This window comes from Poecilia reticulata, chromosome 2 (genome assembly GCF_904066995.2).
Source record: "Poecilia reticulata chromosome 2, P_reticulata-male-v2, whole genome shotgun sequence".
Lineage (NCBI taxonomy): Eukaryota > Metazoa > Chordata > Actinopteri > Cyprinodontiformes > Poeciliidae > Poecilia > Poecilia reticulata.
Genome location: NC_088831.1, coordinates 41,014,271 through 41,041,444, shown reverse-complemented (window position 1 = coordinate 41,041,444; position 27,174 = coordinate 41,014,271). Strand labels below are relative to the sequence as shown.

Sequence of the window (27,174 nt, the reverse complement as noted above, 5' to 3'; positions counted from 1 at the left end):
GGAAGATCTGACTTTTCAAATCGTGAAGGAACAAATGTTTCCAATTGGCAAACTTTAGTGATATTGTATAAGTTGTTGGAGTAAAATGCAGTCAAGGATGGAGTCTGAGATAGGCTGATTTAATAATAGAAAACTTATTAAAACACAGGCATTAATCCCCGAAAAATCCAATTTTGAACCTCAAGCAGAAGGTAAGCATGAAATTATAGATGACAGACAAAAGATGAGGCACCTGATGTGTCTTCTTTACACTTATTTGTAGTGAAGGATTTACAATTATATGTTAAACATAATTTACATGATAATTATAATTAAATAAATTTAACATGATTGTATATAATTACAAAAGCTGGAGTGAAACATATTTAATGCAAAACATAATTTATTTGGAAAGAGGAAGTCTTTTATTTTGAAGAATGCTCAAGAGAATCTGTTTCTGTCACTCAGTGCTTCTGTTGATTTGCTTGCTAGGTAACAAATAGCTGTTACTGTTATCAGCTACAGCAGTTTTCTCCTCAATAAAAATCTGAACAGAAATGTTCAGGAAAAGACATCCGAGCCTCCATCTTGATTGAAGAAGCTTTCACTTCGTAACAGTTAACACTGGTTACATGAGATATATTCATAAATCAGTCATTATCCATCAGGCAAAGTAAAAGAAGAAACATGTATGTCTTATTCAGGCATTCGAGCAACAAGCCACTTATCCTTGGGAGTAACTATGCGTGCAGCACTCATTCGGGAAAACTAATGAGTTGGAGATTTTAGAGAGGAGTTATGGATATACCACACTAGAATGACACAACGTTTTATGAACTGTGATACTGTTAGACCTCTGGTGGAGCCAGTTGCACAATGTCAGATAAAAACAAAAATAAACCATCATCCTTCTACTACTTCCTATTGTCTTTTCAATCATTCTCAGCAGACTCCATCCATCCATCCATCCATTTTCTTCCGCTTATCCGGGGTCGGGTCGCGGGGGCAGCAGCTTCAGAAGGGAGGCCCAGACTTCCCTCTCCCCAGCCACTTCTTCCAGCTCATCCGGGGGAATCCCAAGGCGTTCCCAGGCCAGCCGAGAGACATAGTCCCTCCAGCGTGTCCTGGGTCTTCCCCGAGGCCTCCTCCCGGTGGGACGTGCCCAGGACACCTCACCAGGGAGGCGTCCAGGAGGCATCCTTACCAGATGCCCGAGCCTCAACTGGCTCCTCTCGACGTGGAGGAGCAGCGGCTCTACTCTGAGTCCCTCCCAGATGACCAAGCTTCTCTCTCGAAGGGAGAGCCCAGCCAACCTGTGGAGGAAACCCATTTCGGCCGCTTGTACCTGTGATCTCGTTCTTTCGTTCATGACCCAAAGCTCATGACCATAGATGAGGGTGGGAATGTAGATCGACTGGTAAATCGAGAGCTTCGCTTTTTGGCTCAGCTCTCTCTTCACCACGACGGACCGGTACAGCGCCCGCTTCACAGTAGACGCTGCCCCAATCCGCCTGTCGATCTCCCGCTCCCTTCTTCCCTCATTCGTGAACAAGATCCACAGATACTTAAACTCCTCCACTTTGGGCAGGACGACCCCCCTGACCCGGAGAAGGTACTCTACCCTTTTCCAGCTCAAGACTATGGTTGTTGATCGGTTTTGATACAACTCCTCATAGTACAAAACCTCTTTATGGAAAACATGTTTTTTTCAAAATTGTGTTTTCAACAAGTTAATTTATTTTCTTAATTTAAATCTGGACTTTTTTGGTAGATGAAAACACAACTACTTACTGACACTCAAAGTGGAATACATACTACAAAATGTGGATCAGTAGAATGTCTAATTATGTAGTCAGAACAGTTGAAAGAGAAAATCAAAAAATTACCGCATCATATCCTTCCTCTTAAATTTCAAACAATTTTTTTGTAAAATTTTTATTGGATAGTTATAGCAGTTATGTACAAATAATATATTTAAAGGCATTTTATATACCACTTTACACAAGTCGATCCAATCTTAGTATGTCACATCAAGTTCAAAAAGAAGCACAAGCATCAGTTATTGAGGTTATATCTGACTATCCTCAGATATAACAAAAGGTTTAGCCACTAAAGAATGATACATAAATCGACAGCAGAAAATAGTAACTATACAGAATGTATTGTTTGGACAATTTTCCAGCATCAGATGATTGTTAATTCTGAAAGTATGCCTATTATTTCCTTAATTTGATTAAATATACACATGTGATGATACATGTCTTGACAAAGAGGCTGACCAAAAAAAAAAAAAAAACCACTAAAACCTTCTTTACACCTGGTTTTCTAGAAGCTGAACACTATTACCAGAAAAATATGGTTAAAGTACAGTAAAAAAAATTTTTTTTACTCTTTAAAATTCTCAAAAAGGAAATTCAACCAAGCTGGAAGTTTCCTCTGAGGCTCCACCATCTTTAGGTTTCTCCCCAGCTCTACGGCTCCTTTCAGAATCACTTCCTGGGGTCTAAGAGGAACCAGGACTTTATACTGAGGTCCAAACTGATCAGTGATGTGCTGACGTAGAATCTGGCTCTCAGCCAATCCTCCCACTAACACAATAAACCCAATGTTTGGATCTTTGTTTAATATTTCTTTGAGGCTCTCAGTGATGCCCTGCAGACTCTCATCAAAGAAAGATCTCAGTTTCTCTCTGGAGATTCTGATTAATCCATGATCCACTGATTCAAAGAGCGTTTCAATCTCTTTCTGTTTCTCAGCCAACTCACCCAGGTTATATGGGCAGCTGATCTGAACATCTTCATCCAGATGTTTAAGAGAAATAAAATCATACATTATTTTCTCAACCTCACTAGGGAATCTTTGTTCGTATTCATCCCAGACTCCATTAGAAAAATATTCTTTAAGAAACAATTTAAATTTTCTGTCCACAATTTGTCCTCCCAGTTGGTTTTTAGGGGCCTCGTACAGCTTCTTGAGGGATCCTCCTTCCAGGGCTTTGTGAACAGTGAAGTCAATTGTTTCAGCTGCTTAGACAGTAAAATAATTGATTAATGGATAAGTCTAAATAAAAAAGAAGTTACACATTCAACAAACACTCAAAAGGTTATAATCAATACATGTTGTAGTATTTTTAGTGTAAGTGCAAAGGTTTTTTAGATTTGTCTCCTATACAATCATTCAAACTCATCTTCCTCTGTTTTGAAAAAGCACTGTACAAAGGGCACAAATAACCCACTATGGGTGGAAAAATGTTTTTTACATCATTGCAAAGTTACCATAATAGAAAACCCAGAAATCACATTTACATCAGTATTCACGACCTTTGCTTAATACCGTGTTACCGTGTTAATACAGTGCCAATCAATATCTTTTTATATCTACATACTTTGTATTTATCCATGTATCGATATATCTGCATCTATATATGTTTATAGATATAAACTGTATATATATATATATATATATATATATATATATATATATATATATATATATATATATATATGATGTGTATCTATAGGCATATATATAGATATATTGTAAATGAATTGAACGCTTCTCCGAGCACTCAAATCGCTTTACACTAGAGCATTTATGCACTGATGCACAGATTGGTGGGCTACGTAGACTTAAGGGCCTAGCCCAGGGGCACATTGACATGGGACAAGGGGAAGGTCGCATTTGAATCGGATATGTATCGGATATGGGTCACATTCGAAAAAGAATCCGACCTGTGCTGTTCACGCTGCCATGAACAGATCGGATACACGTCGCATTACGTCAAAAAAATCGGAATTGGGTCACTTCAGGCTGCAGTGTGAACGCACCCAATAGTTCCCTGTAGCTCAGAGTGGACTTTAAAATACTGCATCTTAAAAAATCACTGAACGGCAGTTGCTAGTATTGTAGTCTTAAGACCAAGACCGGTCTCAAGACCACTTTTTCATGGTCTCAGTCTCATCTTGGACTTGACCACATTTGGTCTCAATTTTGTCTTGGTCTTGGGCAATGAGGAGTCAAGATTTTATTTCAAGACTGGTCAAGACCACAACTGTGGAAATGTCAATAAATTACCAGCATTTTGTCCAGGTTATTTGTTAACATCTTTGTTTTCACTGGATGCAAACATACCGATTAAAATTCATGCAATGACACCACTTAATAATGACATGTTTTTCTTAACATTGCCACCAATCGCCTCCCCCTTTCACTTGCACCCAGCGCTCCAAGAGTGTTTTTTTTCTGAGCAGCAAATGTCTATGGTAGAATCACACTACATAAATCACAAGATATGGCAACGAAAATTCAGTAGGGCGTCGCTTTCACAGACGGTGGGGACTTTGTCCAACTTTTAGTTCACTTAGAAGCAGGGGTGAAAGTAAGGGGGTACGGCAGGGTACTTCGTACCCCTAAAAGATTTTGTGGGGGTACGCAGTACCTGCAAGAGAGAGGAGCGGTTGTCTGCTGTAAAAAAAAATCAACGAGTTCACAGTGCAGCTGTGAGAGCACCCACTAAACAGCCGTGACTGATTAGTTTTTCAAGAACAATCTAAAACACAACTTAATCAGTTAATAAAGTTTCCCTCCCCCGGTTCCCCCATTTCATATTGTTTCTGAACTGTTCGTACTTTCCTAGAACAGCGGTGCAAAATGTTGATCGTGGAAGGTTTTGAGTTGATCTCGGCATTAGGTGACAAACTGAACGCTGAGACCAGCACGTCCTCTGACTCACTTAAAACATTTGTAACTTTATTAAAGAACAAAAAAAAAAAAAATCAACAAAACGTGTTCAAATTAATGACCCAACAACAATAATACTCTCAGTGATTTTTGTTTCAACAAGGTGTTGCGCAATTCTGTGCGTTTCGGTTCCATTACCAAAATAACGAGCAGAACAGAAGTTTAAAATTAACTAATCAACCACCGCTGTGTTCGTGAGGCTTATTAATGATCGCAAAAATAAATATCAAGCCTGAAAACCTAATATCGTAACGGACTGAATGTTATGGTTTTAAAATGATCTCCATTCGGCTTGGGGAGTGCAGCAGGTTGCCATGGCAAAGGGTGTGCTTAAACAACAAAGAGAGGCAGAGAGTAAAAATGTACAAGTGGTTTAGAGTTAATCACCTGTTCAGGTTGTTTTATCTTTGTTTACCTTTGTCTAGGCGCATCACAGCCACTGTAGTTACTGAATAAACGACAAACTTGGACTAATTATCTCGTTCTTTGTGAGTATAAGTCATTTACAACAAACATCAAACATGGTAAAAATGTTTAATTAAGTATTTAACAAACAAATGGCTTCTACCGCGATAATTGTATGAACTTAAATTGTCTAATTAAAAAAATAGTTTGTTGCTGTCGGGCTCAGAGTCTGAGACTTTTCCTCTATCAAACACATTTTTTTTGCCTCTTATTTAGTGGAAATATTGATGTTGATGATACTTTCCCAACCTTTGATACTTTTTCAACTTTTATAGCTCCACTGTTGAAAACGAGAAGCTACCATTCACAAATGACAGTGAAATAAAATCCAGTCCAACATGGTTTGGGGTGATTCCTCTGTAACCTAGGAAAAACATCCCAACTTCAGAAGATGTGCTTCAGAACAAATAGGTCATGATTCTAGGCTACTGATTATCCCTCTTTCTGGAGACAGGATCAATAGAACCAGTTTAAAAGCTAAAATAAATGGTTATATGCCAGACATGGAAAACTGGGATGCACTCCATGCCATGATATTCAGAATTTAGGTCTCATGTCATTTGAAGGTGTCAACATTGCAGCCAGTGGGCTGAGGGAGGAAATGCAGATTTATTTTGTAACAATTCAAGACCTACACAGCTTTTATCGCTTCGCAAAAAAAATTATCAGCACAGAAACACCAAAGCACACAAAGAAGCAACCATATATATATATACATATATATATGATTTTTTTTGTCATAGTACCCCCAAGAATTTAAAACTACTTTCACCCCTGCTTAGAAGGAAAGCTTAAAGAAAGGTAAGCTCTGTGGACGGGATGTTAGCAAGCTAAGCTAGCTGTGTAGGGACAAATTACATTTGCTATAAAAAGTTGTCACTCATGCGCTTAATTATTGTGCGGAGGTGTAGGTGTTGCATATATGGGACAACGCTGTGAGCAAAGTTTGCCATATTGTGATGTGACATTCACAAAGGATCCAAGTATTCTTAATAGCTCTTTATTGAAGACTCACTGAGAGCTGTTATTTATTCTTATAATGCTCTGTGTACACTGCGGTAGCTATTACATTTATTTAATTATATACATTGATATTTCTTTATATTTATACATTGATATTTATTTATTTTCTGAATAAATAAAACCCAAGAAAGTAAGAGCATCGTAAAAAAAAGACACACGCACAAAGGAAATGCAGCAAACATAAAAATAGATGCAAACAAATAGCAAATAAAAAGCAGCAAACAAAAAAGACAAACGCAAACAAATGAAATACAGCAAGGCTTAGCTTTAATCAGTCAAACCCATTTGCTCAGGAATGAATTAAATACTTTAGTGAACCAAATTTTTGTACAGCTATTACCTGGCTTAATATCTGTATTCCACCTCCACTCATAGGGGAAAACTATTGGGAGTTTTTAAAACAATTTGCCGGGAGACATGGGTTCTCTCTCGGTGTACCAAACATGGAGCACCCAGCCATCTGACAGCTGGCGAGGGGAGCTGGCTGTTAATGCAGCAGGAGCAGACATCTCCGAAAACGTCTGGGCAATATTGGAAGTAGGTGATTTATTAATGAACCGAGAAGATATTTCAGATCTATACATTTACATTCTCGCCTAAAAACACTGTAAAAAAATATTTTATGTAATACAGAAAAAATAATTTTGCCGCCATTGCTGCTTTTCTGAACACCCGTTTTAAAGGATGCAGACCCTAAATTTGAACACAGCTGTTTTTTGTCCGACTCCCTTTAGTGGTCTGGAGCACTTCCGTTTTCAGCACTTTTTGTTTGCATCTTTTCTTTTGTTTGCTGCATTTCATTTGTTTGCGTCTCTCTTTTTTGTTTGCTGCATTTCATTTGCTTTTTGTTTGCGTCTATTTTTATGTTTGCTGCATTTCACTTGTGTGCATGTATTCTTTTTGTTTGCATGTTTTCTCTATTGCTGTGCATTTGCACCTGTCGGCAACCATAATTTATAGATTTATTTGCAGAGAATATATATTTTGCATGTCCAAACCTCAGCATCTCAGCTTTAAGCCACATTTTATATACACTGCTCAAAAAAATAAAGGGAACACTTTAACATTTAAGTGAACACTGAAGTGTTCCATTTATTTTTTTGAGCAGTATACAATGATATTGATGTCACTCTACTCACCAAGTGACCAACCAGACCCAAATAAATGTTTTTGCCTCTTACTTATTTGCTATATTAAAGCAATATATATTCAGCTAATAGAGACTCATTCCATAAATTAAAATATGACTGAATCACTACTTTGTTAGTAATTCCATCGCCAAGTGAAAGACATTATATAGACTAATTACATTCATTTTAACATATTTATATTTCGTAGTATGTTTAATAGTGCTAAAAAGTTATTTTTGAAAGCTACTATTAATAAGACGAGCCTGATCAGGATGTATGTCCTAATATTTATTGAGTAACAATGTATGGCATTCAAATGTAAGTTTTGCCTTTATTCTTAGCACTAAAAAAGAAAAGGTCTTCCAGTAACTGGGTGCCTTAGCTCCTCCACCCCGCTCTTTCTTGTCCCAACTAACTTGCAACACAAAGTTACACCCTTGCACCACACAGTGTAAAGACACAAAGTGTCATCACAACACATCAAAATGTTGGTTAGTGTTTAACTTGTCAAATTTTTGAATAATCATAAGTAACACAGTTACCTCCACAGTCGACAACAACATATACTTCTTTGTTCAGCAGAGCTTTGGCTTCTTCCTGTTTCATCTCAATGTCTACTCCCACCTGACTCTTTGGTAAGCCTGTAAAAACAAAGAATATGCATCTGAAGCTGCCTTAACCAGATAACAGCTAATAGGCTTGTTAGTCAGAGGTCTGTAAATAAAATATTATATCCACGTATTGCTGTTTTTGATATGGACTTCCAAAGTATCACCATCAGTTTGCTAAGATATAATTTCTTCAAATTTCCTAGATGAACATTATTTAAAGAGTTTGTACAAGGGGTAAATACATTAAAAATGACTTTTGGATCACACTTTAGAATGAAAAATTTCATCCTCACCAAATGTGTAAAATATACATTTTGGAAGGACAAAATCTATCAGCTAGGTAGTGAGATCGTTGGATATTTTATAATTTCTTTTCAGTACTATCCATATAAACACATTTTTCTAGTTTTGTTGCAAATATGCCATATTTTGCTGAAGTTTTAGTTGAAACAAAAAAAGAAAAGTGTAAAACAATGCACTTGCATCTACAATGCATCTACTGATCCTGAAGGAGCATCCTTACTTTTCCTCTGTTGAGATAGACTTGAAATCTATGTTCATCTATACAACTGCACAATCTATGTTAAGTAAACAACATACTTCTCCATCAAATATATATCATATGTCATGGGTGAGTAAAATGAAGAAACGCAGTAATGTGATCTAAATTAGATTTTATTAGCTATGTTATCAAGTAAATACATTCACTATTTTGTTATTTTTTAATAATATTATTAATACAGATATTATTATAAATAATGGATAATAATCACTCTCAGCCTAAACCTGTCACATTTTAGAGGGATACCTCTAATCAGGTATACCTTTGTTATACCCAGGGGTGAAGTAAGGGGGTACGGCAGGGTACTGCCCTAGAAGATTTAGCATGGGTACGCAGTACCTGCAAGAGAGGGGAGCGACTGTCTGCTTTTAAAAATCAGTGGGTTCATTGTGCAGCCGTGAGAGCACCCACTAATCGGCCGTGACTGATTAGTTTTTCAAGAACAATCTAAAACACAACTTAATCAGTTAATGAATACCTTTATTCTCATTTCATATTGTTTCTGAACTATTCGTGCTTTGCTAGAGCAGCGGTCCAATAATACGTCGATCTCGACATTAGGTGACAAACTGAAATGCCGCCAGGATGCTGAGAGCAGCACGTCCTCCTCTGACTCGCTTAAAACGTTCGTAACTTTATGAAACAACAAAAAAATCAACAAAACATGTTCAAATTAATGATCCAATGAATAATCTCAGTAATTATTGTTTCAACAAGGTGCTACGCAATTCTGTGCGTTTCGGTTCCATTACCTAAATAACTAGCAAAGCAGGAGTTTAAAATTAACTGATCAACCACCGCTGTGTTCAGGGAGGCTTATTAATTGTCGCAAAATACATATCAAGCCTGAAAACCTAATATTGTATCGGACTGAATGTTATATAAATATAACATTCAGTTTTAACGTAATCTCTGGTTGGCTTGTGGAGCGCAGGAGGTTGCCATGGCAATGGGTGTGCTTAAATGACAGAGAGATAGAGAGGGGGGTTTTGAGTTGATCACCTGTTCAGGTTATTTTACCTTTGCTTTGGCTCACCACAGCCGCTATAATTTCTGAACGTTCAATAAACACAAACTTGGACTAATTATCTCGTTCTTTGTGAGTATGTCATTTACAACAAACATCAAACACGGTAAATATTTTTTATGAAGTATTTAACAAACAAATAGCTTCTACCGCGATAATTGTGTGAAATTAAATTAATTGTCTAATATAAAAAAATTGTTTGTTGCTGTTGACCTCAGAGTCTGAGAGGCTTTTCCTTTATCAAACAATTTTGTTTTTGCCTCTTATTTAGTGGAAATATTGATGTTGATGATACTTTCCCAACCTTCAATACTTTTTCAACCTTTATAGCTCTACTGTTGAAAATGAGAAGCTAACATTCACAATTGACATTGAAATAAAATCCAGTCCAACATCTGGTTTGAGGTGATTCCTCTGGAACCTGTTGGAGGAAAAATATCCCAACTTCAGAAGATGTGCTTTTAACCTAACAGAGCTCTGTGGGTCCTCCTATCAGTATGAGAGTCAGGGTGAGGAGGCGCCATGTTAGGAAGAGAAGTGCAAGCTGCAGGATCTTCAGAACAAACAGGCGTACTACTACCAGGCTTACTGATTATCCCTCTGTCTGGACACAGGATCAATAGAACCAGTTTAAAAGCTAAAATGAATGGTTATATGCCAGACATGGAAAACTGGGATGCACTCCATGCCATAATGTCCAGAATTTAGATCTCATGGCATCTTAAGTTGTCAACATTGCAGCCAGTGGGCTGAGGGAAATACAGCTTTATTTTGTAGCAATTCAAGAGATACCCAGTTTTTATCGCTTTGCAAAAAATTAATCAGCACAGAAACTCCAAAGCAAACAAAGAAGCTATTTTTTGTGTTGTTGTCATAGCACCCCCAAGAATTTAAAACTATTTTCACCCCTGGTTATACCTGATTATAGTAGAGATTATAGTATAGGTACTATAATCAGGTACCTCTGCAAATATCTAAATTCATTCCACTGAGAACTTTTTGGGATATTAAAGCTTAAGGATACTTTTTTAAAATTGAACCTAGCATAAGTACTTCACCACAACTTTCTCTTGAACCTCTCTATTGTGTTCAATAGTGCTCATGAAACAGATTGTTCCTTAATTTTTAACAAAACTGAGGTCTTCACAGAACAACTGGATTTGCCTCCTTTCTCTTTTGGCTGGACGTTTTTGTGGGGTCACCACAACGAGTCCTTCTCCTCCATCTAACTCTGACAGCTGGATTTATACTGAGGTTAAAGCACACTGTTGTGAAGAAATTAATACAGTGTTTTCCTATTTGGAGATATTTATAAGAAAACAAGTGAAGCAAAGCTTCCTTTTAAAGGGTTTGAAATAAAAAATCTGAATAAACAAAAAGGGGTTTGATTTTAATAAAGCCACAAACTGTTTGTGTTCATAAGCAACACTGGTTTTTAAGCATTGTTCTTTTTAAAATAATTATTGTATTTTTTTTCTCCTGGTTGTCTATAACCAAAAATGTACACTGAACATAGAATTACTTCCTTTTAATTTTAGGTAAAACATTTACGCTTTCTATCTTATCTTGAATGAATTGACTTATCACATTTTCTAATAGGTTTGTAGCCGTGCTCCCATTCTTGACCTGGCGCTTGACCTTTGACCTACCATCAACAGATGTGTTGTCATGCAGAGATGGAAAGTTCACTTTCATAGTTTGTGACGGAGGAGCCGTCACGAGCCGGGACTTAATTATGAGTCCGTGTCAACATATGCATACACATACACAATAGCTAACTTACTTCTGTTGCAGGTTAAACTGATGCGGTTCATTGTGGGTGCACACGCGGTGTTCCTGCTTTAGTTGGCATATCCATCCTAACCTGTTTTCAGTTCCAAACATTTTCCCGGTTTTCTTTTCAAGCAGTTATTTCCGGATTGTGGCGCGCCAGGGGAGAGTCATGTGATGACGTCATCGGAGCATACTGAGTGTTCTCTATTAAATTCATCCATCCATTTTCTTGCACCCTTGACCCTTAATGGGGTTAGGAGGGTTGCTGGTTCATCTCCAGCTAACGTTTCGGGCGAGGGGCGGGGTCACCCTGGACAGGTCACCAGTCTGTCGCAGGGCAACACAGAGACACACAGGACACACAACCATGCACACACACACTCACACCTAGGGGCAATTTGGAGAGGCCAATTAACCTGACAGTCATGTTTTTGGACTGTGGGAGGAAACCGGAGTACCTGGAGAAAACCCACCATGCACAGGGAGAACATGCAAACTCCGGGAATCGAACCCAGAACCTTCTTGCTGCAAGGCAACAGCTCTACCAACTGCGCCCTCTCTCTCTGTGCAGCCCTCTCTATTAAATTGATTATTGTATTTTTGATTACAAGTTTTATTTATTATTATCACTATTATTTTGTATCCTTTAAGAGTTCCTTTGAGTTGGAAGTAATTGTTTGTTTTTTTGTTTGTTTGCTTGTTTGGTCTTCCTGTGGGTGGAGCCTGTGGCTTTAAAAGCAGGGCTCTGCGCCACAGGGAGGCAGTCTGTGGCTAGACGCCTGCCAGATCACAGTGAAGGTGATGGACTCTTACATGGAAGGTACTGTTGTTAAACTTGCCTTGGACGTCTTTGTATGCTGCCACTTTTTTGTTCACTTGAACTGAATAAATTTCACCAAAGTGATCTCTGGGCTTGGGCAGTCATTTTTTTGTTTGTCCAAGCATAAGAGAACCCTGTCACACAGTCATACCAAATTAGAATTGGACAGCTATTGCAGGTTGGATAGTATTGTCTGACATGGAATGTCATGTCTAAAGACCACGGGTATTTACCTTTGTTTTCCCTGAACATCTCCTGGAGGTTGATAATGTCAGTGACATGATATGTTCTGTTGCCCTCATTTGTTATCTTCATCCCTGCCACCTGGGTGTAATTAACATAGCTGTTTTATGTTCCTGATTGTTTTTCCCCTAGTATATTTAAGTTCACCTGTGTCCTTTGTGTTTGTGGAGTCCTCTGCATTCACTAGCTTCCCTCTCAGTTTAGTGTGATTTTCTGTTTGTCATCTAGATAGGTACCAGTTTGTAAATAAAGCTTCTGTTAAAGCTTTTACATTTGGCTGAAATACCTTCATTCACCATCATGATGAACCATGCCAAGAAGAGGTCTCTGTTCTGTTTACATCAAAGTGTTGAAACATCACAGGTGAAAATTACCTGGTGGAGTATGAATATTTTGAATAAAATATAATTGGAACTACTTACTTTACATTTTTGTTAAAATTCTTAAGTTTTAGTTGTGATATTGTTTTCTTAGCTTTCAGCATTGTGTTTGTTCCTGACTGAGAGCTTACGTGTTCAATGTTTTGCTGTACAGTCATTAGGATGTGTGCATTTATTAATATAAGGAAAGTATTTGTGCTTTAAAGTACTCTTCTTCTCACTTAAAGATCCCATGTGGTGGTGTTCTGATGACTTTTGAAGCAGTGAACCTGAAATATTTAATTGTGTTACCTTGTTTTCTTGAATATGCTTTTTGTTGAAACCTGAAGATATTGTGTTGTATTGAATTAATATTTTTTACTGTTAAATCTGTTTGAAATGTTAATTTTTAAGGAGTTTATTTTAAGATTTTTGCATTTAGTTTGAACATTTTTATGTTACAAGTTTTAATAATTCACAGCACAAAGTTTTAGTCAGTTGATCCTTGAAAAGAAAAAAATACATGTGGAATTGTTCTGACAGATTATGGCTTATTTACTGGAAACATAAGAAATTGTATTTTTGAAAGGATGTTTTTCTCTTCCTGAATTCATTCATCCATTCTGTACAAATTTGTTCTGTACCAATTGCTTGAACTGCATAATGAAGAAATTACTTAGAAGGACCTGCCTAAGACCATAGGTTAATCTAATTAAAGGAAAAAGTAATGTTTTTATCTAAATATTTGCAAAGAAGTTGTGAATCGGTCCTTGGATATTTCAATCTAGAAATTTGTAGAAAGGGACTTCTGAGACATCGTGGAGTCATAATCCTCAAATGGAAAAAGGATGAAACATTGGTTAAACCGTATGAGGAGTTGCTGGTCTGCAAAATTTACTTAGACTAATGAAAAATTTTGATTTTCACAGAACATTCCCAAACAACACGTAAAGCATTGTAGGCATTGGATTTATAAACACCAGAGGTCGGTTTTGGCTGCTAAGCGTGACACAACCAGTGATTTGGCAATTAAAATTATTTGTACTTGGGTTATATTTACCTGATTACATTTTTTTGATGGTATCAAACATTTCAGAACAAACATAAAACAAATATATTGGTTTTGTTTATCAATTGGATTAATTCAAACAAATCACATAAAGAATCCATATGTTGAACTAGTCCTATAAATCAGACTAAAACCTGAATGTTTGTCTGCCAGACGTTACAGATCCACTCAGTACCGTTACAGCTGGTATCAGGTTCTGCTGCTCCTGCAGGTTGATCCTGTGAGTCTCTGCTGTGGTTCTGTGTGATGAAACCATCAGGTTGAAGCTTCAAACACCAGGTCAAAGCTGCTTCTGACTCCAAAAAAAACATCAGTTTGCCTTTTGTTCCTTTTGTTACAAGACCAGCCTGAAAAAGACATTAAAAGTGTCATTGTTCTGAACATTTCAGAGCTCTGCTGCTCTCTGAAAATATATTACCTGGGTTGCAGAATCTGTCATAAACTGTTTAGCTGGATGACCCCAGTTGGCAGGGACAGTTAGCACCCAGGTGAAGTCAGAGGCTGTAAACTCGCTCTTTGGCCTGGGCTTTGATGGTTTCCAGAGCATCATTTTTCAGATATCCAAGAACTTTTGTGAAGACCTCGAGGGCCTTAATGGACTTATTATTGGCTGATTTAACGGTCTGATTGCTGAGGTCCTGGGAATATGTTTTAGTAGTTAGATTGTATCCACATACATATTATAAAATAAATGGCAAATTTAAAGAAGCATACATTAGGAGCCCATAGAATTATATAATGCACTTATAAAGATATGTGTCCTTCAGGACTCTAGGCCAAAAACCTAGCACAACAACTTTAGACATTTCTGGCTAAAGCACTGGTAGAAATATCTATCTCGAAGGTGGCAATTAAAAAATATCAATTTACATTTGTTTCCGTTTAAATGTCTGCCACTCAATCTAAAACATTCTTGCTCTGACACATGCATACATGTGTAAATCATTACATACACCTGATTGTGACATGTTTTGATTTGTTACTGACATAACAATGGCCGTATTGTGCAACAGTATTTTGTATAATACACAATAACGTAGCGAACGTTCTAGATTACAGAACAGTTTTTGGTGAATAAAAAAAACGTATTTGGTGAATAAAGTGGAGTAGACTTGCTACGTGTCAGATGACGGAAAACGTTGAAGTATCGTTTTTGCTTCAGCACGGATTCGCAGTTTAAACAGAGAGGTAATGACATACAACAGACACTGACAGGCCTCTGCGTCTGCCTTTCTCTGAAGAACTACTGAGCGGGAGGAGACAGCCAGGTGAGGAGACACTGTTCTCATCTATCGATTCAGTATTTCTATTATATAGACATTAGGCTGCTGTTGTTGTGCTATTAGCTAGCTGCTAGCTAACGACTTTGCTAGCAAAGCAAGATAACTAAAAAGCTTCTTCCCTGTACCATTAATATCAGTCATTCTTCAGTATCGCTTATGCAATAAGGGCACATCGCCCATCCAAAACCGATCATCTCCATAATGGATATATGTCCAATCTTCTAATTTTCTTTGCTGCAAATTAACATTTCATAATTTGCTACATTTATTCTGGCGTTAGGTAAATGTATCTTGAAGGAGAATAACACTTAAAAGTCCAACAACGATATTCATTTAGAATTAAAAATAACTCACCCTGAATTACCATGATAGATATAATGTATGTAATAAACGTTTGTAATTAATGAAGGGGGAAAAAACTCAATCCAGACTTCAAGTAAGTTTAGGGCCTGGTTTGCAGAGTATGAAGTTAAATTTGTTTCCCAATTATTCAATGGAAACAAAAAACTAACCTCGGTTAAGTAAAATAAAATTGTAATCAAAACTTTTGGAATTGTAATGATTTCTTTAAAAAAAAGTTTGGTTTAAAATACTTTTTTTAATTAAATCTCATTTTTACCAAACATTTATTTGCACACATCAGAAATCTTTTGTTGTGATTTTAGGCCCTGCTCAAGATGTCATGTGAGAATCACAAGCAAAACTTTGAGTCACAAACAAACTTAGAATAGCAAGAAAAGATTTCTGACAAGTGCAAATAAGTTTGTTTTGCAAAAGATAAAGTTAACTTCATGAGTCAAAAATGTGTCATTTAAATTTTTTTTAACGTTTTTTTTTAAGCAAAACTCAGTAGGTTTTTCTCATGGTGACATGCATTAACAATTCAATTTTTGCTTCTTTTTTTTCTGCAGTTCCACTTTAAAATTTGATGCAGCTCTGCTTTCCTGAATGGACCGTCATCTCCAATCCAAGTGTAGCAAACAGGCAGCTCTTTGTTTTATAGATCACAGTCACTAAAAGGTTGCACTGTGCCCTTGTTTATATTTTTAATAGTGTAATTCTGTAAAGACAAAATATGTCTGGTGGTCTAGCTCTGATTTAGATATCTTGCTAAATTGCGGGTTTGAATATTGCAATACTTTCCTAATACAAAACAGACATGGAGAAAGAAATTACTAATAAAATGTCTTACATAGGCATAGTGTTATGGAGATGTTCGTTAGCTTTGATTGTATATGTTACATTTTTGTAATTTATCATTGTTTATTAAACTCTGAAAGCTGAGTGGCTTTGTTAATATTCTGTCCTATAATGCGGTTAGATGTGCTCTTTTTTTGTTGTTGAGCACCTGCCCCTTTAGTGGGCTCTGCACGGCCCTGAGTGATCGTGTTAATCCTACTATATATATGTACTTCTAATAGGATCATGTTGTAGGTCACACTTATTTAAATGTGGCTTGTTATGGCCTAGGCTTTTCCTCTGGGTCTCTAATGTCCCTGTTTTGGACATCTTAATTGGTGCTGATTGGAAGTGGAGGCAGCTGGCCAATGCCTCCAGATGACGTCATATCCAGCTTAAGATGCCCATTCTTTCTGTCTCCCTGCCACTCTCTCCCCTTTCTCCCTCTCCTCCCCAACCAGTTATGTTTTTTGTTAAATAAATCCCATTTTAAGTTATCCATGCATTGATTCCCTTTTATTTGTTATGTTATTTGTTTAAGAGCCAGATCATAACAGGCTCCATAACATCGGGTTTGATGCTGACTGAAGTCAGGTTTCAGAGAATTTAGGCGAGTTTTACTCACCTAAATTCTAAATCCCATAGTTTATCATCTGAAAAAAGTTTGTATGGCTGCCACACATTTTTACTGCAGGTGAGAAGTTTGCATATATATTCTCAATGTTCATTTTTATACCTGCCAACTTGTGAGTATAATATGGCACTGCACATTTTTTTGTGTACGCACACTTTATACATGAGACCCCTGATCTTTTTTCAACTTACATTGCAATCAAGTGCAGTCTTGAAATTTTCAAAAAAATAATGTTTCTCAGCTTCTTCTCTTCTCATACTGGTGTATGCTGTTTTGGCTTTATAACCAAAATTTACGAAATGTTTGCTTTCATTAAGTAGGATGCACGAAGAAGTCTTTGGGGTGTCTAGTCCAAGTTCATTACCCCATCTCTTAATCTGGGTCTCACTTCCTTCCTCTCTGGGATTGACATTGAAGGTGTAGCCGGTGTATTCTGAACCGATGTCTATGGCTATTATGAACGAGTCAGCTCCAGCTGGAAAATAAGAAGAAAGTTAGAATCCAAAAAAAAGAGCGACTGTTGATCTGACCGAACTATTTCAGTCACAATTATGACCTAATCAAAGACCGTGGTACAAAATGCTTTCAAAAATTAGACAATAGATATCATACATTGAAATTTGAACAAGTTGCACAAGTTGAAATGGGAAAGAATAACATATATCCTGTTTTTTCTTTGTCATAGCAAATTAGCAAACTACTTTTAATATTAGAATATAATCTAATAATCCAAATAAAAAATATATTTTCAAACAATTTTTGTTGGCAAAAAAAGCTATTCAAATCAACCAGGCCCAATGTGAAAACATATTTAACTTGAAACCAGTTTGGATCCACAGACAACCTTTCAAGGTCCACAAGACACACTGAACTGAGCTCCTGTGAAACCAGTGTACATCATGGTGTTTTGTCATATGTGCAGTTGATGGCAGAGAGAAATAACTAACAAATTCACAAGTTTGGAAGAAAAATGTCTCCTGGAAGCTATAATCCACCTTCTTGAGCATAGCCCTGTAAACACTTGTCAATTTTATTTTTGTAAACCCCATTGATTTACTTAAGAAAGAACACCTGAACAAAATGTTGCTGCACAAACCAGCATAAATGTAGCACAAACATTTGACAGATTTTTTTTCCTGATTTGAAGAAGGTGTGGAGCCAACTTCACTCAGGTCTGCTGAACGTCTACTGTGGATTGTGGAATTTCCCCTGCTGAGCAAAGCGAGATGTGGAAACTCCCTCGTACACACTAGTCTCTGTTTCCTTCAGCTAGAGAAATGTTATTTACCTTTACCATTAAAATCTTTCACTGAAGTGGCGCTTGTGATCCCAGTGTAGCACTGAGCACAGATTGATCCACCAGAACTTAAAAACCCTGAGACATTTGTACAACTAATACTGACCAGGAAGTTGTGAGATTACTGCATGTACATTCATAAACTGTCTGTGTTTACAGCAGATGAGTAGCTCATAATTTAGGTGGTACAGTAAATTGTATTGTCTATATGCAGTTTTAGTGGAACCTATGTTTTTTTCCTTTCACTGCAGGAAAAGGTTACATATATTCATGTGCTTGATGTGTGATGGCACAATGTGGATCCTCCATTTGGCTTTTTGAATGTTATTTCAACCTAAAGAAAATAAAATGCAAATGAATATGTAACGGTTATCATTAAGCAACTTATGGATAAGAGTAGATTACGAGAGGAAATTTTTGACACCACATGTTATAAAGAGACATGAGAATGTTTAGCACTCCTCTGACAGAGATCTGGAAGACAACACTTCTGTCTCGCCCCCGCAGTCAACGTACCAATCAATGGCTGACTCCAAACCAGCCAAGTCTGGCCAAACCAAACCAACTTTATTTATAAAGCAATTTAAAACAACCACAGCTGATACAATGTGCTGTACATTAAAACACAACATAATAAAAAAACAACTCTTACAGTTAAAAACAACCAAACATACAGTTTAAAACTAAATCCTGGATCTCGGTTCCTCCAAGAGCAGCTGATCTGCTGACCTGAGTGACCGATAAGGTACGTAGGGGTGAAGAAGCTCAGAGAGGTAAGCCGGGGCAAGATTATGCAGTGATTTAAAAACAAACATAAGAATTTTTAAATGAATCCTAAAATATACAGGCAGCCAGTGAAGTGAGGCCAGGACAGGCGTCACATGCTCCCTCTTTCAAGTTCCTGTCAAAAGTCGTGCAGCTGCATTCTGAACCAGCTGCAGACGTGAGAGCAGCGACTGACTGACCCCCAGATAAAGTGCGTTACAGTAATCCAATCGAGTCGAAATAAAAGCATGGATCACTGTTTCAAAATGCTGCCTGGAAAGAAAAGATTTCACTGATGCCAATCGCTTTAAATGATAAAAGCTGGACTTAACAACGGCTCTGATTTGGCTGTCCAATTTAAAATCACTGTCCACTTAAAACCAAGATCTGTAATAACAGGTTTAAAATATACCTCCAAGGGTCCCAGGTCAACAGAGGAGGACTCACAGGAGCCACTGGGTCCAAACAAAATCACCTCTGTTTTCTTTTCATTAAAATTTAAAAAGGTCAAGGCCAACCAAGCTTTAATATCACCTAGACATGCCGGGAGATGTTTAATGGAATGGACATCCTTCTGCTTCAGGGGCAAATAAATCTGACAGTCATCAGCGTAACAATGAAATGAAATCCCATGTTTCCTGAGGATAGAACCCAGAGGCAGAAACACAGAGAGAAAAGCAGTGGGCCCAGAATTGAGCCCTGCAGGACACCATAAGGCAGTGGTCCCCAAACTACGGCCCGCGGGCCGGATCCGGCCCACCTCCACATTTGGTCCCGGCCCCCTGAACAATACCAGAGAGCATTTAGATTTTTTTCATTTACCGTATTTTCCAGACTACAAGCTATTTATATGTGGATTTTTCTTCAACCACCAGGGGGCTCTTTAGCAGGAAGTGAATCATTGGAAGTCTGGTTACTTGCGCGCCAACACTGAGCCCACAAACAGCAAAATGAGTAAGAAACAGATCAGATGTCTTTGGAAAGTTTCTTTGCAAAGGGGAAAAGGCCCAGAGAAGAGACAGGAGAATGGATTTATCCCGGACCGGTAGGTGAGTCCCAAATTACAAGCCTGCTCTGTGTAACATGCGGCGAGCAAGCTTCAAGCTGCTTTGCCACGTAGAGACCAAGTAGGCTGTGCTCAAGCAACACAGTTCGGGTGTCATCGTCTCCCATCACTCCCAGATGGGACCGCCTCGTTGCAGAGAAACAAGCTCAGGGCTCCCGTTAGTCATTATCGTGAGTTAAGATTTTCACGAAAGTAAAATGTTCGTTTTTGTGGCGCTTCTGTATATTATTTTGAAGGGATATATAAGCGTTACCATAGCGACCAGAGTCAGAGCGTTTGGGCAGTGGTCAAGAGGAGAGGAGTAGAGCTTGTGAGTCTTAAGTCTGGTTTAGACAGCAAAATTTAAGATTGTCGACCGATTCTCCAAACCTCTGTGACCACAGCTGATAAAACTACAGGTTCCAGTCACGAACATCCCGATTCCAGAGGATGATCCAGTAACCGCCCCCCCACCTCCTCCCCCAAAACATAGCGGGAATTTAGAATAAGCAAACACGGATGACGATGTAGAAGCAATAGTGATAATTTGTGGAGTCATTTTAAGAGATAAAAGACGTAATAAAAAGAAAAGGCGGTGGATAAAAGATGACGGGAGCAGCCGCTCTATTTGCTGCACTATGATTTGGAGGTGAATGTTTTTTCATAGTTAACATTTTTAACTGAATAAACATAATAATGACCTTTACATATAATAATAAACATTTCCACATATCATCTCCGATATCCACCGGACTCTCAGTTGCGCGATATGTCAGCTGTTTGGGATTCCCCTCTGTTCTGACGTCACTGCGCTTTCTGATTGGCTACCCGTCACATTCAGCAGGTTGTTTTCTCGTTCCCAGTCAGGGAAAACCCCACAGGTTGTGAGAAAAGGGCCAAGACAACCCAAATAGGGCATATTCAGTATTTAGTGGGAACACCAACATGCAGAAGCCTTATCTGACTGTTCATTCATCTTGACCGGTCCGCGGTAATAAACAGGTTGGGCCACTGATTTAGCACATGCCAGTAGCAGACACAAAGGATCAGCACTTTTACTGTTACAGGTACTGTCCGGAAACTACCGTAATCAGTTCTGTTAAATCTAATATTGGCAACTTTTTCTTTTTCAACCATAATAAATGTGATATTCAATTGACCTGTTATGACTCAGATTTTGGGTGTCCGCCCCCCTCTGCTGCTGCTGCATTGTTGTGGAAAACCTAGAGCGGCAGAGATATCTGAGGCTTAGATGTGTATGTTTACTGGTTTAAAAAAAAAAAAAACTTTGGAGTTGTGACTTATAGTCCGGTGCGGCTCATAGTTCGGAAAATACGGACTATAATCCTTCCTGGATTTTTTTTGTGAAGAACCCAGAGAGGGTTGTTTGGTTATTTAAATCATTAATAGTGTTATTGTTTATTTCCTGACTTGTTCTGTGAAGAACCCAGAGAGTTATTTGATTGGACTTTCTGGAAAACAATATATTTTTACATTTAGGCACTCCTGCAATCGTCACACTTTTTCTGTTACAAACTGACTCCGGCCCCCCACCAGAGAAGGGAAAAGTTATATGGCCCTCACAGGAAAAAGTTTGGGGACCCCTGCCATAAGGCATTGAAAGCAGCAGATGATTTGCCCAGGTCCTCCTTGAAAATGAGATCTGGATCTCAATGGGGTTTACCTGGTTAAACAAAGGAAATAAAATTTTAAAAAATGATTCAGTCACTAATTTTCACTGAAATTGTTCTGTTCTCAAGGTAAGACCTAAACCATTTAAGAACAGTGCCATCAATACCTACAATGAATGTGGTGTAATTGCTATATTAAAATGTCGTGGTCTACTATATCAAAAGCAGCAGTTAGGTCAAGTAAAATCAGAACAAGGTTACCAGAATCACATGTAAGAAGGATATCATTAAAAACTCTTATTAAAGCAGATTCTGTGCTATGAAGAGTTTTAAAACCTGACTGAAAAACCTCCAGAATACCATTATCATCTAAAAACTGTTTCAGCTGACAGTACACAATTTTTTTCTAAAGCCTTAGAAAGAAAAGGCAGCTTAGAAATAGGCAGATAATTAACCAGAACTACGGAGCCCTCCACCGGACATGGGGACATTTTTTTCTTTTGCGTTCCCTCGCAATAATCTACTGATCAGTTCATGCAGCATAACTGAATACCGTAAGCTTTTCTTATGGTGGCCGCCGTAATTTCTGCTTTAATACAAGCTTATGCAGGAGTGAAAGTAAGGGGGTAAGGCAGGGTACTGTGTACCCCTAAAAGAGTTAGAGGGGGTACGCATTACCTGCAAGAGAGGGGAGCGGCTGTAAAAAAAAATCAGGGTTCACTGTGCAGCCGTGAGTTCACCCACTAATCAGCCGTGACTGATTCGTTTTTCAAGAACAATCTAAAACAGACTTAATCAGTTAATAAATAACTTTTTTCCCATTTCATATTGTTTATGAACTGTTTGTGCTTTGCTAGAGCAGCGGTGCAATATGTCGATTGTGGAAGGTTTTAAGTTGATCTCGGCATTAGATGACTAAACGCCGCCCTATGAGAGCAGCACGTCCTCCTCTGACTCCTTATCAAAACGTTCGTAACTTTATTAAACAACAACAAATAAATCAACAAAACGTGTTCAAATTAATGACCCAACAACAATAATAATCTTAGTAATTATTGTTTCAACAAGGTGTTGCGCAATTCTGTGCATTTCGGTTTCATTACCAAAATAACTAGCAGAGCAAACAACAAACAAAATGAACTAATCAACCACCGCTGTGTTCAGGGAGGCTTATTAATGATCGCAAAAATAAATATCAAGCCTGCAAACCTAATGTCATAACGGACTGAATGTTTTTAATGTGACCTCTGGTTGGCTTGTGGAGCACAGTAGGTTGCCATGGCAACGGGTGTGCTTAAATGACAGAGAGAGATGGAGAGTAAAAAGGTGCAAGTGGTTTAGAGTTGATCATCTGTTCGGGTTGTTTTCCTTTGTCTTGGCGCATCACAGCCGCTGCAGTTACTGAACATTCAATAAACGACAAACTTGGACTAATTACCTCGTTCTTTGTGACTGTAGGTCATTCACAACAAACATAAAACATGGTAAATATGTTTTATTAAGTATTTAACAAACAAATGGCTTCTACCGCGATAATTATGTGAAATTAAATTAATTGTCTAATATAAAAAATAGTTTTGGTGCTGTCGGGCTCAGAGTCAGAGAGGCTTTTCCTCTATCAAACAATTTTGTTTGATAGAGGAAACAAAATTCCTCTATTTAGTGGAAATATTGATGTTGATGAGATGTTCTCCAAAATGATAACCTTTATAGCTCCACCAATGAAAATTAGGCTCTAACATTCACAAATGACATTGAAATAAAATCCAGTCCAACATCTGGTTTGAGATGATTCCTCTGGAGCCTGTTGGAGGAACAAATATCCCAACTTCAGAAGATGAGCTGTGGTTCCTGTACATATATATATATATATATATATATATATATATATATATAATTATTATTTTTTTTTTTTTTTTTGTCAAAGTACCCCCAAGAATTTTAAACTACTTTCACCCCTGAGCTTAAGTAAAGTTTGTCCATGGAATATTTCTGAGTTATCGCGGGGTAATAAGTCATCTGATTGTGTCTATTGTGTTCGTCTGAATGGTTTAAAGGGCTGTTTTCAGTCCTGTTCCATCTGAGCCTGAACAGACATAAACTTGCAGTAAATAAATTGATTTTCAATCAGTTTTTTGCACCAAAGCGTTGATAATTTTAAACACGTTTTATTATTATGAAACACGACAAACTAATGGTGGTAGAGGGCCGCACTGGGTTAACTCAGGGAATCTCATCTGTCCGTGTATCAACTCCAAACCTCTTCTTTGTTATGTCACAATTATAGATTTATTCCATTTTGATTATCATGCTCCAAACGTTGCGAGGACTGATCACCCCGCGCATCCGCTTCCTCATACCTCCCTGACAGGCTGGGGAGGTTTATACGGACAAAATATGGTGAATGGGTCCTGGGGCCCAAATATGAGGTCAGCCCACATCAATTTCTTGGAGCTGCTGGCTCTTCACTTGACACTGAAACATTTCCTTCCACTTCTAAGAGGTCACCATGTGCTGGTCAGGACAGACAACACCACGGTGGTGGCTTACATTAACAGGCAGGGTGGTCTGAGATCACTAAAACTGCACATGTTGGCTCACAAACTGATCATTTGGAGCAGCAAACATTTTCTGTCATCGAGGGCAACTCATGTCCCAGGAATACTGAACTGTGGAGCGGACCTCCTCTCCAGAGGGAATCCCCTGTATGCAGAGTGGAAACTCCATCCGGAGGTGGCCAGGCTGGTCTGGCAGAGGTACGGGCAACCATCTGTGGACCTATTTGCCTCGCAGGAGAACAAACAGTGTCATCTGTATTTCTCCCTGCACGGTCAGAACACACCCATGAGGGTGGAAGCACTGGCCCACAGGTGGCCTCGGGTTCTGCTCTATGCCTTTCCCCCCCATAGCTCTAATTTCACCAACGCTAGCCAGGGTACGAACAGAAGAGCTGACAATGATCCTTATTGCACCCCACTGGCCGTCGAAACACTGGTTAGCGGAGATAACGCAGCTCCTGTGGAAGGATCCGTGGCCTCTACCTGCACACAGGGATCTGCTGTCTCAGGCACGAGGACAAATTTTTCATCCCCACCCAGAAAGACTGGCTTTGTGGGCTTGGCCCGTGAGTGGTTCAATCTACAATCTGTAGGTCTCCCACAGAGTGTTATTGAGACAATCCAGAATGCTAGAGCTCCAGCAACTAGATCTTTGTAGGAGTACAAATGGTCTGTTTTTGAAAAATGGTGCTCCGAAATTCAGGAAATCTCCTTTCAGTGTTCTGTGGCTGTGCTTTTAGCTTTTCTGCAGGACCTGATTGATAAGGGGAAAGCTTTTTCTACTATCAAGGTGTACTTGGCTGCTATTTCAGCTTGCCATGTGGGTTTTGAGGGGAAGACTGCAGGTCAGCATCCCTTAGTGTGCCGGTTCATGCGGGGGGCTTGCAGGAAGCTCCCCGTCTCGAGACCCATGGCTCCATTGTGGGATTTACCCCTGGTGCTGGATGCTCTCTCTGCGTGGCAGAGAGAGCATGGGTGGCTTTTTATCCCCCTCCCTTTTTCTTCACTGGAGCAGGAGAAACTGCACAACCTTTGCCCTGTAAGTGCTTTGGAGAAAACAAAACAGGTCAGGAAAAGTGACCAGTTGTTTGTCCCTTGGGCCAAGAACCATTATGAAAAACCGGTGTCCAAGCAACGGCTTGCCCATTGGATCACCGCAGCAATTTCCTTAGCCTATGGCTCAAGGGCTTTAACGCCTCCTGAGGGGCTGCATGCCCATTCTACTAGGGGCTTAAGCTCTTCATGGGCCTTGCTGAGAGGAATACCTCTGCAAGAAATCTGTGCCGCAGCAAGTTGGGCCTCCTCTCACACATTTGCTCAGTTTTACAAGCTTGATGTCACAGCATCATCACTGACTCATTCAGTTCTCAGTGTAAGCACCAATCACTAAGACTACCTGTGGCTGGTAAATAATAATGATTAAGTGAACAGCTGGCACACAAGATGTGGTTTCTGCTTAGCAATACGGGAGTCAGTATATTCTCGTTCCCATTGTGAGACACGAAACGAATGCTATGAAAGAGAACTTTAGGTTACTTTCGTAACTCCGGTTCTCTGAGTAGCATGAGTGAGTGTCTCACCAAGTCACCCTCCTTGCTCTGACGTTGCGAGGAAGAGGTGAACGTTTTGAATAAGATGTCTGCTCAGCGTCAGCCCTATTTATAGGGGGAGGGTCCCTGCCCTCTCTGACGCTGACAGGCTTATCTCCAGCCAATCCTGGCTGGCGTAATGTAATAGGAGCTTCTGATGAGGTTATGCCAGGGGCGTTCCCATTGTGAGACACTCACTCATGCTACTCAGAGAACCAGGGTTACGAAAGTAACCTAAAGTTCTCAGCCCTTCCTAGTCTCCTGTGAGTGTTTGTGAACTGTTCCCCTGTGATAATAGAGTAATATTTCTCTGTGGCCTCCGTTTCCCTCAGGTGTTACCTGAATCCGGATCTAGCTCTTGTTTCCGTTGTTTCCTCGTGATGACACGGGTTGATACCCCATGGATGCCTGAGTCTCCAGACACACCTTTGACAGTTGAAACTGACCTCCAATCCCAGAGTCTTGACTGGCAGATCACCTGCTTCTCTGACCCATTCAACTTCAAGCCTACCTGTCTGCCCTCTGATGACCCCACTCCATCCAAATCTATTCGCCACTCACTCAATTCACTCCAAACTCCAGACTAACCTGAAAGAAACCCCAAGAGACCAAAGGCTGTCTGGACCAACATTACCCCTCCAACTTCGCTGCTATGCACTGCTCAAGTAAGCTCCAAATACTTACCTTCACCAACACACTCTCATTTCCAACAACCTCAAACTCACCATTTCCTCTGTTTTCCCAGTGCGTTGTCGATGCAGAAGTTTGGTTCCTGGACCAGACTCACTCATGCTGTTTCTTGCAATAGACGTTTCCTTATTCATATATTTCTCCTGTGGTGTTCTTGTTTGTGGGTTAAACTAGTTAAACGCATCATGACAATTATTTTAACCACTCAAAGTGGCGTAACAGTGGTTTCACCCATTCACACTGATATTTAAATATGATACACAGATTATTAATTAATTTGGACTGCCTTTTCCATGGACAGATTATCATGTAGTAAGTGAAAGCTGGAATTCAACCTACAGAAATAAGTAAATTGTGAAACCTACATGTACAGCTCTTACCTTTGACATAGAGCAGCACTTGTTTCTTTATCAAGATTTTCCCCCATCTATTGGAGATGGTGCAGGTGTAGGTGTCTGTGTCTCTGTCTGTCGGGTTCTTCAGGATCAAACTGAAGTCTCCATATTTAAAATTTTCCTTCATCTCAGTCCTTTTCTTGTACTGCTTGTGCTGTTCTTCAAGCTTTTTGGAATTGGCCTGATGCATATGAACTAATTGGCTGGTGTTATTTCTACATGTTATTGTTACATCTTCGGGCAGACGAACTATGATTTTACAGGGCAGCATAACAGACTTCATTCCTGAATCCACCTCCACTTTGTA

At 38.9% G+C, this 27,174-nt stretch overlaps 1 pseudogene across 1 annotated transcript; it reads right to left on the bottom strand.

Annotated features, from left to right (window-relative positions):
* Positions 1 to 363: 363 nt before the first annotated feature.
* On the bottom strand, positions 364 to 27,174 carry LOC103460800 (heat shock 70 kDa protein 12A-like; annotated as a pseudogene). Its single transcript, XR_014086653.1, has 6 exons — positions 26,853 to 27,174; positions 17,089 to 17,372; positions 14,220 to 14,439; positions 13,977 to 14,148; positions 7,880 to 7,978; positions 364 to 3,002 (listed from the first exon to the last, which is right to left on the bottom strand). The product of XR_014086653.1 is annotated as a heat shock 70 kDa protein 12A-like (transcript).